Raw genomic sequence first — 20,771 nt, forward strand, 5'->3', positions numbered from 1 at the left:
GTGTGTACTTCCAGCTGCAGGCTCCCCAGTGTGTACTAGTATCTGAGTACTTATGTACTTCCAGCTGCGCAGGCTCCCAGTGTGTACTAGTATCTGAGTATTCTATGTACTCCAGCTGCAGGCCCCAGTGTGTACTAGTATTGAGTACTGTGTACCTACTGCAGGTCCCAGTGTACTAGTATCTGAGTACTTTTACGAGTTAGTGTGTACTAGTATCTGAGTAAATGTACTCCAGCTGCAGGCCCCAGTGTGTACTATATCTGAGTACGGTAACTATGCAGGTCCAGTGTATACTAGTATCGAGATATAAGTGCAGGCAGTGTGTACTAGTATCTGAGCATTGTACTTCAGCTGAGGCCCAGTGTGTACTAGTATTGAGTACTTGTGTACACTGCAGGCCCCAGTGTGTACTAGTATCTGAGTATTTGTACTCCACTGCAGCCCCAGTGTGTACTATATGAGTCTGTGTACTCCACTGCAGCCAGGGTCAGTATCTGAGTACGTGTACTCAGCAGCCCAGTGTACTAGTATCTGAGACGTGTACTCAGCTCACCAGTGTGTACTAGTATCTGAGTACGTGTGTACTTCCAGCTGCAGGCTCCCAGTGTGTACTAGTATCTGAGTACGTGTACTTCCAGCTGCAGGCTCCCAGTGTGTACTAGTATCTGAGTACTTATGTACTCCAGCTGCAGGCTCCCAGTGTGTACTAGTATCTGAGTACATGTGTACTCCCAGCTGCAGGCTCCCAGTGTGTACTAGTATCTGAGTACGTGTGTACTTCCAGCTGCAGGCTCCCAGTGTGTACTAGTATCTGAGTACGTTGTACTTCCAGCTGCAGGCTCCCAGTGTGTACTAGTATTGAGTACGTGTGTACTTCCAGCTGCAGGCTCCCAGTGTGTACTAGTATCTGAGTATGTGAGTTATTTCCAGCTGCAGGCTCCCAGTGTGTACTAGTATCTGAGTATGTACTCCAGCTGCAGGCTCCCAGTGTAACTAGTATCTGAGTATGTGTACTTCCAGCTGCAGGCTCCCAGTGTGTACTAGTATCTGAGATGCGTGTGTACTTCCAGCTGCAGGCTCCCAGTGTGTACTAGTATCTGAGTACGTGTGTACTTCCAGCTGCAGGCTCCCCAGTGTGTACTAGTATCTGAGTATTGTATCCAGGCAGGCTCGCATTTAGTATTGAGTATGAAACCCAGGGTACTATAGTACGTTGTCCCAGCTGCAGCCAGTGGTCAGTATCTGAGTACGTGTGTACCCAGCGCACTCCAGGAGTAGAACTGTACCGTGCAGGCCATGTGTACTAGTACGAGTATGTGTACTCAGCTATCCCAGTGGTACTAGTATCTGAGTACGGGGTACTCCAGCTGCAGTCCCATGTGTACTAGTATCTGAGTACGTGTGTACTTCCAGCTGCAGGCTCCATGTGTACTAGTATCTGAGTACGTGTGTACTCCAGCTGCAGGCCCCAGTGGTACTAGTATCTGAGTACTTATGTACTTCCAGCTGCAGGCTCCCAGTGTGTACTAGTATCTGAGTACATGTGTACTTCCAGCTGCAGGCCCCAGTGTGTACTAGTATCTGAGTACTTGTGTACTCCACGCACCAGGGTACTGTATCTGATACGTGTACTCAGCTCCCAGTAATATCAGTAGTGGGCCGGTACTAGTATCTGAGTACGTGTGTACTCCAGCTGCAGGCTCCCCAGTGTGTACTAGTATCTGAGTACTGTACCAGCGCAGGCCCCAGTGTGTACATATCTGATACGTGTTCACTCACTCCCAGGTGTACTAGTATTGAGTACTGTGTACTTCAGCTGCAGGCTCAGTGTGTACTAGTATCTGAGTACTGTGTACTTCCAGTGCAGTCCCCAGTGTGTACTAGTATCTGAGTACTTGTGTACTTCCAGCTGCGGGCTCCCAGTGTGTACTAGTATCTGAGTACGTGTGTACTTCCAGCTGCAGGCCCCCAGTGTGTACTAGTATCTGAGTACTTGTGTACTTCCAGCTGCAGGCCCCATGTGTACTAGTATCTGAGTACTTTGTACTTCCAGCTGCAGGCTCCCAGTGTGTACTAGTATCTGAGTATGTACTTCCAGCTGCAGGCTCCCAGTGTGTACTAGTATCTGAGTACGTGTACTCCAGCTGCAGGCTCCCAGTGTGTACTAGTATCTGAGTACTGTGTACTTCCAGCTGCAGGCTCCCAGTGTGTACTAGTATCTGAGTATGTGGATTCCAGCTGCAGCCCAGTGTGTACTAGTATCTGAGTACGTGTGTACTTCCAGCTGCAGGCCCATGTGTACTAGTATCTGAGTACTTGTGTACTCAGCTGCAGGCTCCCCAGTGTGTACTAGTATCTGAGTACTTGTGTACTCAGCTGCAGGCCCAGTGGTTATTAGTATTGAGTACGCGGTGTACTCCACTGCAGCTCCCAGTGTGTACTAGTATCTGAGACGCGTTGTACTTCCAGCTGCAGGCCCCCAGTGTGTACTAGTATCTGAGTACTGTGTACTTCCAGCTGCAGGCCCCAGTGTGTACTAGTATCTGAGTACGTGTACTCCACTCAGCTCCAGTGTGTACTAGTATGATACGGTGTACAGCTGCAGGCTGGTACTATAAGTATTCATGCAGGCTCCCAGTGTGTACTAGTATCTGAGTATGTGTACTTCCAGCTGCAGGCCCCCGTGTGTACTAGTATCTGAGTATGTGTGTGTACTTCCAGCTGCAGGCTCCCAGTGTGTACTAGTATCTGAGTAGTTTTATGCAGGCTGTGTACTAGTATCTGAGTACTGTTGTACTCCAGCTGCAGGCTCCCAGGGTACTAGTATCTGAGTACTGTGTACTCCAGCTGCAGGCTCCCAGTGTGTATAGTATCTGAGTACGTGTGTACTTCCAGCTGCAGGCCCCAGTGTGTACTAGTATCTGAGTATGTGTGTACTCCACCAGTGTGTACAGTATCGAACGCTGTGTACTTCCAGCGCAGGCCCATGTGTACTAGTATCTGAGTATTGTTTTCCAGCTGCAGGCTCCATTGACTAGTATCTGAGTACGTTGTACTCAGCTGCAGGCTCCCAGTGTGTACTAGTATCTGAGTATTGTGTACTTCCAGCTGCAGGCTCCGTGTGTACTAGTATCTGGTACTGTACTCCAGCGCAGCTCCAGTGTGTATAGTATCTGAGTACATTGTACTCCAGGCAGGCTCCAGTGTCTAGTATCTGAGTACGTGTGTACTCCAGTGCAGGCCCAGTGTGTACTAGTATCTGAGATCGTGTGTACTTCCAGCTGCAGGCTCCCAGTGTGTACAGTATCTGAGTATGTGTACCCATGCACTCAGTGTGTACTAGTATCTGAGTACTTGTGTACTTCCAGCTGCACCGTGGTACAGTATTGATCTGTGTACGCGCATCCGTACTATATCTGAGTACGACTTACCTAGTATCTGAGTACGTGTGTACTTCCAGGAGGCTCCCAGTGTGTACTAGTATCTGAGTACTTGTGTACTTCCAGCTGCAGGCTCCCAGTGTGTACTAGTATCTGAGTACGTGTGTACTTCCAGCTGCAGGCTCCCAGTGTGTACTAGTATCTGAGTACGTGTGTACTTCCAGCTGCAGGCTCCCAGTGTGTACTAGTATCTGAGTACTTTTGTACTTCCACTGCAGCTCAGTGGTACTAATCTGAGTACTTGTGTATACTGCAGAGGTGTATTATGTATTTTAAAGCAGTGTCTAGTATCTGAGTACTTGTGTACTTCCAGCTAGGCTCAGTGTGTACTAGTATCTGAGTATGTGTACTTCCAGCTGCAGGCTCCCAGGTGTACTAGTATCTGAGTACTTGTGTACTCCAGCTGCAGGCTCCCAGGTGTACTAGTATCTGAGTACGTCAGCTTTTATTGTACTTCCAGCTGCAGGCTCCCAGTGTGTACTAGTATCTGAGTACGTGTGTACTTCCAGCTGCAGGCTCCCAGTGTGTACTAGTATCTGAGTACGTGTGTACTTCCAGCTGCAGGCTCCCAGTGTGTACTAGTATCTGAGTACTTGTGTACTTCCAGCTGCAGGCTCCCAGTGTGTACTAGTATCTGAGTACTTGTGTACTTCCAGCTGCAGGCTCCCAGTGTGTACTAGTATCTGAGTACTTGTGTACTTCCAGCTGCAGGCTCCCAGTGTGTACTAGTATCTGAGTACTTGTGTACTTCCAGCTGCAGGCTCCCAGTGTGTACTAGTATCTGAGTACTTGTGTACTTCCAGCTGCAGGCTCCCAGTGTGTACTAGTATCTGAGTACTTGTGTACTTCCAGCTGCAGGCTCCCAGTGTGAAGGGTTTTGACTTTGCGAAGCTGCACCTGGGTCAGCACAGTAAAGATGACATCATGGTGATCCAGGAGCCTGGCCCCGCCCCCGCCAAAGAGGCCACGCCCCCCGACGCCGCCGCAGGAGACCTCAACACGCCCAAATCTAGAGGCTCGTCCACCAAGGCGCCGCGCTCCGGCCGCCGCCACCGGGGACGGTAGGACGCACGCCAAAACACCAAAAACATCTCCAAAAACATCTCCAAAAAATGTCCTCACAAGTATATACAAAATAGAGGTGTGATTCTTCACTGATCTCCTGATTCCATTATGATTATAACATGGATGGTTCCCTACGACTCTGTTCACAAGTGAAATAAATCATCCGTTCACTGCTTTCATTGAATTTAGGTTTTTTTTAATTAAATTTTATTGCATTTGAAGAAAAAAATTATAAAAGAAAATTTTTAAAAAAGCACCGAAAAAGTGACCAAAACGTCAGGAAAAGCTTCAAAAAACGCTGAGAAAGCAACAGAATCGTCGAAATCATGTGATGACCAAAACACTGAAGAATTTGGACCCAGAAAAACAAAGTTTACAGTCGGTGGGAAGATGGCACGTTGTTATCCCATCCCAGAATGCTGTGTGGACTAGCCAGACCCTCCTCCACAGAGCTGTGGGGGAAGGTCTGGACATAAGAGACTTTAAAAAAAGGCAATTACTTAAAAATATTGCGATTTAGACAAGTATTAAGTAACTGTTAGAGGCCTAACTGGCTGTCTAACGTCACACAGAGACGCCCACGGAGTCAGAGCTGGAACATTAATACAAAGATCTGACCCGTAATGTTGTCATTTCAAAAAAAATATCGTCAGGAACTGGAATCAAAGTCACCGTATTGTTATCGGTTCATGTTGCGTAGAGGTGTGAATCGTCACTGATCTCCTGATTCAATTATGATTATCATGTCAGCGATTCGATATCTCGATGCATCACGATGCGTCAAATCCATGTTTCTGTTAAAGCCATGTAGGATATTTAATCCATGTTTCTATTAAAGCCATGTAGGATATTTAATCCATGTTTCTATTAAAGCCATGTAGGATATTTAATCCATGTTTCTATTAAAGCCATGTAGGATATTTAATCCATGTTTCTATTAAAGCCATGTAGGATATTTAATCCATGTTTCTGTTAAAGCCATGTAGGATATATAATCCATGTTTCTATTAAAGCCATGTAGGATATTTAATCCATGTTTCTATTAAAGCCATGTAGGATATTTAATCCATGTTTCTATTAAAGCCATGTAGGATATTTAATCCATGTTTCTATTAAAGCCATGTAGGATATATAATCCATGTTTCTATTAAAGCCATGTAGGATATTTAATCCATGTTTCTATTAAAGCCATGTAGGATATTTAATCCATGTTTCTATTAAAGCCATGTAGGATATATAATCCATGTTTCTGTTAAAGCCATGTAGGATATATAATCCATGTTTCTATTAAAGCCATGTAGGATATTTAATTCATGTTTCTATTAAAGCCATGTAGGATATATAATCCATGTTTCTATTAAAGTCATGTAGGATATTTAATTCATAGCTTTTCAAGCTTCAAAAACCAAACATTCTGCAGTGCTCTGATACTAAATATCTTGGATACATAAAACTATACAGCACTGAGCACATGGCTCTTCCTGAATGTGTAGGGTGACCAGATTTCCCGGAGCTAAAACCGGGACACTTTGCACGTGACCGTAGTGCTCGTGCACGCACACGCTTTTAACGTGAACATGTGCCAGCCCAGGGGCCTCATTTATAAAACCTGTTACGCAAGAAAAAGTGCGTGAAGCAGGGTGAAATTTGTCGTCGCAACATTCCTCGCAATAGTCGGATTTATAAAGATTTCTTTCCGCGTAAAAATGTTCCCAGTTTTCCGCAAACTTTTGACCACACGTGTTGATCGTACGCTATTGCTCCCAAGGTTTTGTAGACTGCGTTTTAGTGAACTCCGGTGGTATGCCCGTTTCCGAACCCAACCCAGTTTTTGTTTTCCTGAACCCAACAATCCCGTTCTTGCTAAACCGACCCAGAGCCGGGTCGCTCCGGCGAGGGCTGCCAGCAACGGGGAGAGGCGGGGCTCCTCCCACACCGTGCAAACTCTCCTACCAAGAACAACACCGCATCTCCCGGAAATGCGGTGTGTGTGTGTGTGTGTGTGTGTGTGTGTGTGTGTGTGTGTGTGTGTGTGTGTATGTGTGTGTGTGTGTGTGTGTGTTGTAGGCCGTCTTTATGTGGTCGTGTCTGATTGTATATGTCGTGTGTGGGAATGTTGTCTTTCTGCACCTGCTATTCCCACACAGTTACCATACAAGTTACCAAATTGTCACATTTCAAGCACTTTCACCTGTTTTGCACCAATAATGATCCAAAATCTTGTTTCTATTTTTTACTTTTTAATAATTTAATTTCCTTTCTTCACAAAAACGAAAATGATCATATGATCATAAATGTGATCTCACAGGGGTAAATGGCAAATATGAACCATAAATGATGTATATCATTGGTAATTGAGCTGTTAAGTAGTAAGGCTGTGTAACAATATGAACACTACACAGGGTTACGGCTTCCAAACAGGATTTTGTTTTGATGTTCTACCTCTGTTAGGAGCACATCGATCTCACAATCAAAGAATCGTGTTTTCCCCCCATTTTTCCGTTTGCGGATTGGTAATTAAGGGCTGGAATATTCATTAATTGATTAACATGGACCTTATTAGGACAAATATGGGAAGACCTTGGGAGGAGCGTGAGGCTCGTGCATGACCGCATAAGGTAACGACGTCCGTATTTATAACGAGAAGAGTGCGCGCGACTGCGCGTCAAGGTTTTATAAATCAGAATATTGTTTTTTGCGCGTACGGAATTCTGACTTTTGCGCATCGAAATCTTTCAGAATAGAATCTACGCAAAGTTTTATAAATGAGGCCCCAGGTCAGACATAGACACAGACAGTTACTTCATTATTTGTTGGGATCCGCTACGCTCTAATAATAACAGTGTTTTTCCTGTAAAATTAACAAAATTGCAGCAACAGCCTTTTTCAGTTTAGTGTGAGATTTATGTTGAGATTTTTTCTAAAAAAGATTCTTTGAAGTGTTATTTATTCCAATAACACCAAAAGAATTAAAATGATTTATTGAAAATTTTGAGCATAACCACTTCATTTCATGCATTCTGGTGAATTTTTATGCACATATTTCTACCTTTTTCTGAATCAATGTATACTGCAACCTGCAAATATCTGTAGCCTAGGCATCATTTAGTCCTCCCTCCTGTTTGGCGTCTTTTGGTGAGGAAGTAACCTCCTTAAATGTGCATATGACAATTATTCACCTCAATGATACATTAATTCATTTTAATTTATAATAGACCCCTGGACTGTAATATTTCAGATGTGTTTGAGCAAGATTTCTGCTCATGTCCAAAACTTTGTGCACCTTCAAAATCATACCTGTCAAGTATCCCGTTTTGGCCGGAAAGTCCCGTATTTTACCCTTCTTTCCCGCCGTCCTCCCGTATTAGTATTTTCCCATAAATCTCCCGTATTTTAACCTGCGTTATTAAAAAATAATACCCCGGGTCCGAGCGGAGTAAAAAAAAACAAAACATTCCCAATCTGAGCTCTGTCACTAGCCTCGCGATAACTGCCACCTGCAGTAGCCTACTACAGGTACTGCAGTAGCCTACTACAGGTACTGCAGTAGCCTACTACAGGTACTGCAGTAGCCTACTACAGGTACTGTAGGTGGCAGTTGTCGCGAGTTTAGTGTGTGAGGTCAGATGATGAGAGACGGATGATGGACGCTTCGACAGAGACGGTGCGCTGCCAAAACTTCTGAAGGCTTTACTCTGCATTCCCCATAGCAATGCACGTTGAGAAAGGGTGTTTAGCGTGGTACGAAAGATTGTTCCAGAGAATAGGAGGACGTTAGACAACACAACTGTCTGCGCTCTACTCTCATGTAAACCACTCTGGCCCCGCCCACTAATACACTCCTTCCTAAACAATCTTAAAGAATGCAAAGTCTGCAACAAATTTATACAATAACTCACTAAAAGAGTAAAGACAATTTATGTGAAATGAAAAGAAAAACTGTAAAAGAAAAGCAATATGAAATGAAAAGAATGTGTGGAATGAAAATAAAATGTAAAGACAAGCAATGTTATAAATTGTAAATGTTTTCAGCATTCTGCATCAAGTGGTGATTTTAGCTTTCTTGTACACCTGTCTTAAAATGTAAGGGATACTGGAGCTTGGTTGGGGGGGGGGGACTGCTTGCGGTGGGCGCCGGAAAAATTTCCCTTATTTTCAAATCCAAAACTTGACAGGTATGTTCAAAATACAGTATATATCTGTGTTCTCTGTGATTTGGAGGAGACGATGAGTCGTGACATTTTGAGAAAAATAAAGTTAGGTTAGTAGGCTATTACAAGAATAAAATTTATAAAAGTAACTGTGTGCACATCCCACCTTCTGGCAGGTGCAGGACAAATGAAAGTACTTAAAACGAAAAGAATGTAATGTCCGCAGCACTGCTTTAAACTCCCATATTTAATATAAAATGCAACGTTTCGACCCAACTGTTGTGTCGAAACGTTGCATTTTGTATTAAATATGGGAGTTTAAAGCAGTGTTGCGGACATTACATTCTTTTCGTTTTATGACAAGAATAAAGTCACTATATTTCAGAAACTAATCTATACCTGCACCATAGTCTGCTGTGCATTACGTGATAGCTCTGCTGATACGGTAGACCTCAGACCTGACAGACACAGAGCCCCGTTTGGGTGTCTGAATGAGACAAATAGTTTAGGTAGAGAAGTGGCTGTACGCTGCTCTACATCGGAGGTGGAAAACGGAAACTACAGAAATACACGGAGCACAAACGCAACACATCTACCGCAGCATGTCCACAGCTGAGCGCGTCCATAAACCTGAAGCTGCGCTGCATTTTACAGAGAGTGGACACAAGCAGGTCTGCTTCAGAGCTCCGTGTGTCTGAGTCTGAACCGTAGACTGGAAACGTCACATCACAGGAACCTCAAACTAAATCATTAGCATTGCGCTCCTAAACTTTGTGTTGATGGCATCAATGTATTACACTTATTTGGCTAGGATTCCTCCCAAAACTTCACCCGGCTTTCCTCACGGAGAGACGGTTGCTAGGTGATAGCAACAAATACAGCATGGTCGGACCCCGCACGTAGCTGCCCGTTCTATTCGCCTCGGAAAAATAAACTGGACAAAGTTACATTCGGGGCTAAACTCAAAAAATTCGGGGCTGAAGACCCGGCAAAATCGGCTGACCCGGCTCCTGGGGTAAACCGGGACAATTTAGCGTCCCGACAGGCTTTTGTCGGGACTTGGGACAAACAATTGAAAATCGGGACTGTCCCGGTCAAACCGGGACGTCTGGTCACCCTATGAATGTGCAAAACATACCAGATTATGTAAACAGAAATGTTGTTAGGCCTACATACCAACCCTAACCCTAACCCGTTCTGCGCATGCGCGAGATAATCCTGTTTTACCGAGTATACGACCTGCACGATCTGTTCCACGCTAGCCTATGGCTAGCCTCCACCGGGAAGCTAACGTTAGTTTAGCTAACAGCTAATTCGGCTAACCGCTAGCTGACAGCTAGATTCAGTCTAAAATAACATTAAGTCAAACTTAATGGGAGAAGCAGCTACAGCTACATTAAGACTTTACAGTAATAACAATAAAGACAAATATTGAGTGATTGTATTTTAAATGAGCACAAGCAAAGTAGAGCTGACCTAACAGCTGTTATATATGTTAACGTTTATTTTCTGGTTTTATTTTGAGGCTCTTTTAAAGTTATTACATGCTGTCTCAGCTAGCGGTTAGCCGAATTAGCTGTTAGCTAAACTAACGTTAGCTTGGCTGTCGACCAGAAGCGTGGAACAGATCGTGCAGGGTCGTAAATCCTCGTACAACAGCGCATGCGCGAACGTTTCGCGCATGTGCTGAACGGATCGTGTACCGACAGCATCGATTATTTGATTCATTTCAACATCTGTAATACAAAACTGGTTTTAACAGTCCCTCCGGAAAAACGTGATTATGCGATCTCATAATCAGCCAAAGTTTGCATATTTACGGGGGGCATCTTTTCAAACACGCCGCACTTTCGCCGCATAAATTGCAGATTTCCGCGCAAAATATGCGGCGCTTGCATGATGTCATAATCCCCGCATTTTCGTTGCAAAAAAAGTCCCAAAATATATCTCAGCAAAAAGCTGAAAAATGTTGCGTTTACTTCACACAAGAGCAGCCATTTTACCCTGTTGCCATGGGAACGTTACGAAGTGACGTCATTACACGACGTGGACATCATCGACGAAGCCTCATCTCTTCTTCAGTTTCATCGCATAAAACTGCATAAATATCATTTAGAGCATATTACATCACATGTTTTAGGAAAACGTGCCGAATAATCAAAGATTTTTACAATAATCACAAAAAACTCTGGAAGGAAAAATGTGTTTTATCTTCTGAATGGAACGAGTAACGGAGACGTTTAAAGCTTCTGACTCGTGTTTCTCGGTTGTCCTGGACGACGTTAGTTTACATTTTTTCAACGTTTCTTTTTAAGTTCATCACTTTTTTTTAACGTTTTTTTGCACCGACGTTTGTGGCGTTTTTTTCAATGTTTTTGGTGCATTTTTTAAGACATTTTTGACGCTGTTGTTTTCGTATTTCTTTGCTCTTTTCCCGATGTTTTATGAAGAGATTTTGTCTGAGTACGAGTGCAGCACACGGCTGTAAATGATATTCTGGTAGAAAGGTCAGTTACACTAAAGGAACTTTAAACAACATTAATATTCATATTTAAAACAGATCTTCTGATAGAACAATAAATATGACGCCTAACTTCTCCTGTAACTCTGGTTTTATCTTGATGCTCTTCATTGATCGGCTGGTTAGGAGCCAGCTGTTGATTGGCTGGTTGGGAGCCAGCTGTTGATTGGCTGGTTAGGAGCCAGCTGTTGATTGGCTGGTTGGGAGCCAGCTGTTGATTGGCTGGTTGGGAGCCAGCTGTTGATTGGCTGGTTGGGAGCCAGCTGTTGATTGGCTGGTTGGGAGCCAGCTGTTGATTGGCTGCTTGGTGTGATCGTCTTCCTGTCTCTCTCAGGCTCAGCCCGTCAGACGCAGACTCGTTAGGCAGCGACCAATCGAGCGGCAGAGAATCGGCAGAAGAGAGCACCCGGCCCGTGGCCACGCCCAGCGACGGGAAGCACCGGAAGACGCCCAGAAACGGTCAGAGACCCCCCAACATCTAAAACCTGTTTGGTGAAACGGTCAGACACCCCCCCCAACATCTAAAACCTGTTTGGTGAAACGGTCAGAGACCCCCCCGACATCTAAAACCTGTTTGGTGAAACGGTCAGAGACCCCCCCAACATCTAAAACCTGTTTGGTGAAACGGTCAGAGACCCCCCCGACATCAACAGATGAATGTGTGTGTGTGTGTGTGTGTGTGTGTGTGTGTGTGTGTGTGTGTTCTCTAACATGGTCTCTTTGTGTTTCTGCTTCTGGACTGAAGGGAGGACCAAGATGGGTACGTTAATATCTCCATATCCTCTGATTAGTTCTCTCTCATATCCCAGATAATACCCTGGCCCCTTCTTATACCAGGAAAAAAAAAATTACTGAGATTAAATACTTTTTCAGGCTTTCCGCTGGTCTTGAAAAGTCTTAAATTCGCTGTATTGTGTTCTAGGTCTTAGTTTTCTCCTCAGGATGTGAGACTGTTAGCCAGGTGATAGTCTAGTCCCGAACTACTATTACAGACTGTTAACCAGGTGATAGTCTAGTCCCGAACTACTATTACAGACTGTTAGCCAGGTGATAGTCTAGTCCCGAACTACTATTACAGACTGCTAGCCAGGTGATAGTCTAGTACCGAACTACTATTACAGACTGTTAGCCAGGTGATAGTCTAGTCCTGAAGCGTTGCCTACTATGTACTGTGTGCAGGATCTATCAGATAATAACTGTAGAGCCCCCTCTGTGACCCCCTCTGTGACCCCCCTGTGCCCCCCTGTGCCCCCCCCCCACCCAGGCGGGGGTGCTGACGAGCTTCTCTCCTCGTCCTCCATCTTTGACCACGTGGACCGGCTGTCTCGCGGCTCGTCTGACGGGACGCGTCGCCAGGGAAACAAGGTGCAGCTGATCGCCATGCAACCGCGGCCGAGCCCCCCCCCGCCGCACGGGGCCCCCCCGCACCTCAGCCCCTCCCTCACCGAGAAGGTCAGCACCGAGGTGAGGACCCCCGGACACACAGCGCTGGACGAAGTATCCTGAGACTTTACTGCAGTAACAGTAGTAATACCACACTGTAGAAATACTCTGGTACAAGTTAAGGTCCTGCAGAGAGAATATTACTGCAGTAACAGTAGTAATACCACACTGTAGAAATACTCTGGTACAAGTTAAGGTCCTGCAGAGAGAATATTACTGCAGTAACAGTAGTAATACCACACTGTAGAAATACTCTGGTACAAGTTAAGGTCCTGCAGAGAGAATATTACTTAAAGGAACACAACGATTTATTGGGACTTCCCCCCAGAGTTAGACCAGTCCATACAGACCCTTCTCATCTCACTGTCTAACGGCTCCAGCATTAGCCTAGCTTAGCACAGATCATGGAGATAACTGGTTCCAGCTAGCCTAGCTTAGCACAGATCCTGGAGGTAACCGGCTCCAGCTAGCCTAGCTTAGCTCAGATCCTGGAGGTAACCGGCTCCATCTAGCCTAGCTTAGCACAGATCCTGGAGGTAACCGGCTCCATCTAGCTTAGCTTAGCTCAGATCCTGGAGGTAACTGGTTCCAGTAATCCTACTGCTCCCAATAAGTGACAAAATAACGCCAACATGTTCCTCTTTCTATGTTGTGATTTGTAGAGTCACAGCATGTACAAAAAACAAGGTCACATGACACACAGCCATCTTCTAACTGTAAACAAACCAGGAACTATATTCTCAGAAAGGCGAAGCACTGCCACTTCTGCTACTTGGGCGGAGGGATATGCTCGCAGCACCTGAGAAGCCCCGAGCAGCTTCACCTGTCTGAGAATATAGTTAAAGTATTAAAACATTATAGAAAGTGTAAAGGATCCAAACACACACACACACACACACTACAGCTGTAACAAATAAATGTAGTGGAGTAACTAAAGTAACTAGTAACTACAGCTGTAACAGATGAATGTAGTCGAGTAACTAAAGTAACTAGTAACTAAAGTAACTAGTAAATAAAGACTGTATAACAGATGAAGTGTAGTAAATAAGTAAATCAAGTAATAAGCTGGAACAGATGAATGTAGTGGAATAAGTAAAGTAACTAGTAACTAAAGCTGTAACAGTGAATGTAATGGATAACTAAAGTAACACTAGAAAAGTGGAACTGATGTAACTAGTAACTAAAGTAACTACTAACTAAAGCTGTAACAGATGAATGTAGTGGAGTAACTAAAGTAACTAGTAACTAAAGTAACTACTAACTAAAGCTGTAACAGATGAATGTAGTGGAGTAACTAAAGTAACTAGTAACTAAAGCTGGAACAGATGAATGTAGTGGAGTAACTAAAGTAACTTAGTTACCCAAAACCCCCGTTACTTGGTTCCCGTTAGGTGATTATCCCCCTCCCTCTGATATCTCTGATATATCCCCCTGATATCTCTGATATATCCCCCTGATATCTCTGATATATCCCCTCCCCCTCTGATATCTCTGATATATCCCCCTGATATCTCTGATATATCCCCCTCCCCTCTGATATCTCTGATTATATCCCCCTGATATCTCTGATATATCCCCCTGATATCTCTGATATATCCCCCTCCCCTCTGATATCTCTGATATACCCCTGATATCTCTGATATATCCCCCCTCTGATATCTCTGATATATCCCCTGATATCTCTGTATATACCCCTCCCTCTGATATCTCTGATATCTCTGATATATCCCCTGATATCTCTGATATATCCCCCCCTCTGATATCTCTGATATATCCCCCCTGATATCTCTGATATATCCCCCTCCCCTCTGATATCTCTGATATATCCCCCCTCTGATATCTCTGATATATCCCCCGCTAAATCTCTGATATATCCCCCTCCCCTCTGATATCTCTGATATATCCCCCCCTCTGATATCTCTGATATCCCCCAGGTGGCGCTGCGGCACAAGTCTGAGATCGAGCACCACAGGAACAAGCTGCGGCAGCGCGCCAAGCGGCGCGGCCAGTGTGAGTTCCCGTCCATGGATGACATCATGGACGCGTTCGGAGACGGGCCGGTCCAGAGCCAGGTGGCCCAGCGCCTCTACAGCTCCGCCCACGACCACATGGACTGCATCCTGCAGGCCGAGGGCCATGACCCCCCCACGCCAACAGACCCCGCGCAGGGAGTAGGTGGTGGCGTGGAGATGTGTCGCAAACCGTTATAGTGCGTATTGCACCAACAGGTTACCAACAGAAAGTTATAGACCAGGGGTCACCAACAGGTTATAGTAGTTATAGACCAGGGGTCACCAACAGGCTATAGACCAGGGGTCACCAACAGGTTATAGTAGTTATAGACCAGGGGTCACCAACAGGTTATAGTAGTTATAGACCAGGGGTCACCAACAGGCTATAGACCAGGGGTCACCAACAGGTTATAGTAGTTATAGACCAGGGGTCACCAACAGGTTATAGACCAGGGTCACCAACAGGTTATAGTAGTTATAGACCAGGGGTCACCAACAGGCTATAGTAGCTATAGACCAGGGGTCACCAACAGGTTATAGTAGTTATAGACCAGGGGTCACCAACAGGCTATAGACCAGGGGTCACCAACAGGCTATAGACCAGGGGTCACCAACAGGTTATAGACCAGGGGTCACCAACAGGCTATAGACCAGGGGTCACCAACAGGCTATAGACCAGGGGTCACCAACAGGTTATAGACCAGGGGTCACCAACAGGTTATAGACCAGGGGTCACCAACAGGCTATAGACCAGGGGTCACCAACAGGCTATAGACCAGGGGTCACCAACAGGTTATAGACCAGGGTCACCAACAGGTTATGGTAGCTATAGACCAGGGGTCACCAACAGGTTATAGACCAGGGGTCACCAACAGGTTATGGTAGCTATAGACCAGGGGTCACCAACAGGTTATAGACCAGGGGTCACCAACAGGTTATAGTAGCTATAGACCAGGGGTCACCAACAGGTTATGGTAGCTATAGACCAGGGGTCACCAACAGGTTATAGACCAGGGGTCACCAACAGGTTATGGTAGCTATAGACCAGGGGTCACCAACAGGTTATAGTAGCTATAGACCAGGGGTCACCAACAGGTTATAGTAGCTATAGACCAGGGGTCACCAACAGGTTATAGACCAGGGGTCACCAACAGGTTATAGTAGCTATAGACCAGGGGTCACCAACAGGTTATGGTAGCTATAGACCAGGGGTCACCAACAGGTTATAGTAGCTATAGACCAGGGGTCACCAACAGGTTATAGTAGCTATAGACCAGGGGTCACCAACAGGTTATAGACCAGGGGTCACCAACAGGTTATAGTAGCTATAGACCAGGGGTCACCAACAGGTTATAGTAGCTATAGACCAGGGGTCACCAACAGGTTATAGTAGCTATAGACCAGGGGTCACCAACAGGTTATAGTAGCTATAGACCAGGGGTCACCAACAGGTTATAGTAGCTATAGACCAGGGGTCACCAACAGGTTATAGTAGCTATAGACCAGGGGTCACCAACAGGTTATAGTAGCTATAGACCAGGGGTCACCAACAGGTTATGGTAGCTATAGACCAGGGGTCACCAACAGGTTATAGTAGCTATAGACCAGGGGTCACCAACAGGTTATAGACCAGGGGTCACCAACAGGTTATAGTAGCTATAGACCATCAGTATACTGTTAATGGTCTCTGACCACTTCCTGCCGTAGTGCCACTGTTGATGGTTAGTGTCGTCCCAAACGGAACACTTATGTTAAAACACTCACCGTAAATGACGAGCGGTGGGCTCGGCTCCTCTCAAAATCAGATGAAGATCTTTTAAACTGACCTTTGTTGATCTGAAATGAAGACAGATTCAGCAACTGCACGGCCTCTTTCTCTCTTCACATGTTTTCAGAAACACGTTTACCCTGTCCTAGTGTAATAAGGACAGTTTGGAGGGTAACCAGGACCTACAGAGAACCCCAGAGTCCCATCAACACCTCTTTCCTCTGCAGAGCTCACTATCTGAAACTGCTGCTGAAAACGGGCAAATCTCAACGAACCACCGAGTGGCTCCTCCTCATTTGGCTCTAGTCTTTGTCACGCCTAGGGCTGGGCATCGAGAACCGATTCCTACTTGGGACCGTTTCTTTACTGGAATCGTTTGGAGGATTTGGTTTCAAATCGGATCATGGGATCCTGATTTAACATGCGCCAGTTTAGGTTTCCGTAGCAACCAGACGCTTGTTGTGTTGCAGCCGTGGAGCACAGTAAGCGGCGCTCTAGTCTGGCTTTATTTTACGTTGAAAAAGCCCCGTTAAAAAAACAACTTTCCTCTTATTTGTGAAATCAGCATGTGACCCGTTTCAACTCCACCACTCAAAGAACCGGAATCCAGAATCGATAAGAACCGGAATCAGAAGGAAGAATCAGAATCAGAATCGTTAAAATCCAAACGATGCCCAACCCTACTGACCACTTCCTGCCGTAGTCCCACTGCTGACGGTTAGTGTCGTCCCAAAAGGAGCACTCGTGTTAAAACACTCACCGGAGATGTGTAGCGGTGGGCTCGGCTCCTCTCAAGATCTGATGAAGATCTTTTAAACTGATCTTTGTTGATCTGACATGAAGACAGATTCAGACACTGCTCGGCCTCTTTCTCTCTTCACATGTTCTCAGAAACATGTTTCGGTGAACTATTTTAGTAAAATATGAGATCGTATTCTCAACGAGCCGCCCGTTAAGCTCTGTTGTGAAATCCGGGAGAAGCCAGACCCATGTGACGCGCTCGTCCAATCAGCTGCCGGTGGACGTCCCTGGTCCCGCCCCTTTCCGCTGCGTAGTCTAGATGGCGCCCGTTTAGTGCGCGTAGCGTCCATCGTTCCACACTGAACTTTTTGACCGTTTTAGGGGGACATCCTGGTACTTTCAGTGCGTTATCTACACTATATACAGTACAGGCCAAAAGTTTGGACACACCTTCTCATTCAGTGCGTTTCCTTTTTATTTTCATGACTATTTACATTGTAGATTCTCACTGAAGGCATCAAAACTATGAATGAACACATATGGAATTATGTACTTAACAAAAAAGTGTGAAATAACTGAAAACATTTTTTTTGATAACTCTGCAAACCCTTGGTGTTCTCTCAATGAGCTTCATGAGGTAGTCACCTGAAATGGTTTTACCTTCACAGGTGTGCTTTGTCAGGGTTAATTAGTGGTACATAAGTACATAATTCCATATGTGTTCATTCATAGTTTTGATGCCTTCAGTGAGAATCTACAATGTAAATAGTCATGAAAATAAAAAGGAAACACACTGAATGAGAAGGTGTGTCCAAACTTTTGGCCTGTACTGTACTTAGAACTCAGTGTTTGAAGTGTGACAGTAGGCGCTTTGAGACACAGCCATACTTTCCCTCTTGTTATTATTAAACTGTTTGCATAGATCAGGGGGGTCAAACTCAGTTTCCCAGAGGGCCACACTGGAAAAAGAAAATCCCACCGAGGGCCAGACATGGAGAGTTTATTGACATGTTTTGTTACTGCGTGTCACTTTATTTTAACATTTTCTGAGCTTTTTTCCTCATTTTTGTGTTTTTCATTCCAACGTTTTTGTGGCTTTCTCAGACATTTGTCACCTTTTGTAAACGTGTTGCTTTCTCCGACATTTTTGTCGCTTTTTGTCACATTTTTGTTGACATGAAGCCCTACAAAAGTCATCAAAAGAGTTCCTCAGCCATCGTAGAATTTAGCAAATCAAGCAAAACAAAGATTCATTTTTAACAACAACCTGTTTCTCAGCCTGAATATTAAACTCTCTGAGTCTCAGAGTAGCAAATCTGTCGTATTCTGCTTTGAAAGTCAGGTAATTACAGTTTAAAAAACACTTTCCTGTGTTTTTGGTTTGGCGCACAACTAGGCGGGCTAAAATATATCGTGAACCCAAACTGATATACGGGCCGGATCTAAACCTGCAAGGGGCCGGATTTGGCCCGCGGGCCTCGAGTTTGACCGGATAGAGGAGACGACATCTAAACTGACAAGATAGACGACTGACGACATCATATTCTGTTATGGTTGTATTTCACACATAAATCAGCTGTTTGAGGCTGATTTAGTCACGTTGTGTAAACTGATTGTAACAGGAGGGCTCACCGCTCAGACAACTAACAGATCACCAGTTAACTAACTGTGATTACATATTGTTTTAATAATAGTTTTAATAATTGTTTTAATAATAGTTTTAATAATTGTTTCCGTCTCTTTCAATGTGAGCTACCTTAATGTTAGCCATGTAACATACTGTAATATACATATATAATATAAGATATTTCTCTATTTGCTTGGTTTGTTATTGTTTTCATTTAATTGTAATTGTAATTTTTCTTCTTTGTTATTTAGTTTGTTTATTTTAATTTAAAAAAAAAATTATTTTCAGTATAACATACATACATATATATATATTAAAAATAATATTTTTCTGTGTTTCAGAGGGAGGCGTTCCCCCCGGGCTCGTCGGGTACCGCCCGGCCCGGGTAGTCTCCCCGACACCGACCGGGACCGGCTGCTCACCGACCACAGCGCCACCTACAGGAAGTACCCCGGACTCAACAACGTGGCCTACATGGTGACAAAGCTTTCTAACTACCCCTGAAAACAGGGTACCAGGGGGCAGGAAACAGGGTACCAAGGGGCAGTAAACAGGGTACCAAGGGGCAGGAAACAGGGTACCAAGGGGCAGGAAACGGGGTACCAAGGGGCAGTAAACGGGGTACTAATGGGCAGTAAACAGGGTACCAAGGGCCAGTAAACTGGGTACCAAGGGCCAGTAAACAGGGTACCAAGGGGCAGGAAACAGGGTACCAAGGGGCAGTAAACAGGGTACCAAGGGGCAGGAAACAGGGTACCAAGGGGCAGTAAACAGGGTACCAGGGGGCAGTAAACAGGTTACCAAGGGGCAGGAAACAGGGTCCCAAGGGCCAGTAAACAGGGTACCAAGGGGCAGTAAACAGGGTACTAATGGGCAGTAAACAGGGTACCAAGGGCCAGTAAACAGGGTACCAAGGGGCAGTAAACAGGGTACCAAGGGGCAGTAAACAGGGTACCAAGGGCCAGTAAACTGGGTACCAAGGGCCAGTAACCAGGGTACCAAGAGGCAGTAAACAGGGTACCAAGGGCCAGTAAACTGGGTACCAAGGGCCAGTAACCAGGGTACCAAGAGGCAGTAAACAGGGTACCAAGAGGCAGTAACCAGGGTACCAAGAGGCAGTAAACAGGGTACCAAGGGCCAGTAAACAGGGTACCAAGGGCCAGTAAACTGGGTACCAAGGGCCAGTAACCAGGGTACCAAGAGGCAGTAAACAGGGTACCAAGAGGCAGTAAACAGGGTACCAAGGGGCAGTAAACAGGGTACCAAGAGGCAGTAAACAGGGTACCAAGAGGCAGTAAACAGGGTACTAATGGGCAGTAAACAGGGTACCAAGGGCCAGTAAACTGGGTACCAAGGGCCAGTAAACAGGGTACCAAGGGGCAGGAAACAGGGTACCAAGGGGCAGTAAACAGGGTACCAAGGGGCAGGAAACAGGGTACCAAGGGGCAGTAAACAGGGTACCAGGGGGCAGTAAACAGGGTACCAAGGGGCAGGAAACAGGGTCCCAAGGGCCAGTAAACAGGGTACCAAGGGGCAGTAAACAGGGTACTAATGGGCAGTAAACAGGGTACCAAGAGGCAGTAAACAGGGTACCAAGGGCCAGTAAACAGGGTACCAAGGGGCAGTAAACAGGGTACCAAGGGGCAGTAAACAGGGTACCAAGGGCCAGTAAACTGGGTACCAAGGGCCAGTAACCAGGGTACCAAGAGGCAGTAAACAGGGTACCAAGGGGCAGTAAACAGGGTACCAATGGGCAGTAAACAGGGTACCAATGGGCAGTAAACAGGGTACCAAGAGGCAGTAAACAGGGTACCAAGAGGCAGTAAACAGGGTACCAAGGGCCAGTAAACAGGGTACCAAGGGCCAGTAAACTGGGTACCAAGGGCCAGTAACCAGGGTACCAAGAGGCAGTAAACAGGGTACCAAGAGGCAATAAACAGGGTACCAAGGGCCAGTAAACAGGGTACCAAGGGGCAGTAAACAGGGTACCAAGAGGCAGTAAA

At 45.5% G+C, this 20,771-nt stretch overlaps 1 pseudogene; it reads left to right on the plus strand.

The window, feature by feature from the left end:
• The window catches only part of LOC120553338, a 52,033-nt pseudogene that overhangs the window by 24,819 nt on the left and 6,443 nt on the right, over positions 1–20,771 (plus strand).

The sequence above is a fragment of the Perca fluviatilis genome, chromosome 23, assembly GCF_010015445.1.
Source record: "Perca fluviatilis chromosome 23, GENO_Pfluv_1.0, whole genome shotgun sequence".
NCBI lineage: Eukaryota > Metazoa > Chordata > Actinopteri > Perciformes > Percidae > Perca > Perca fluviatilis.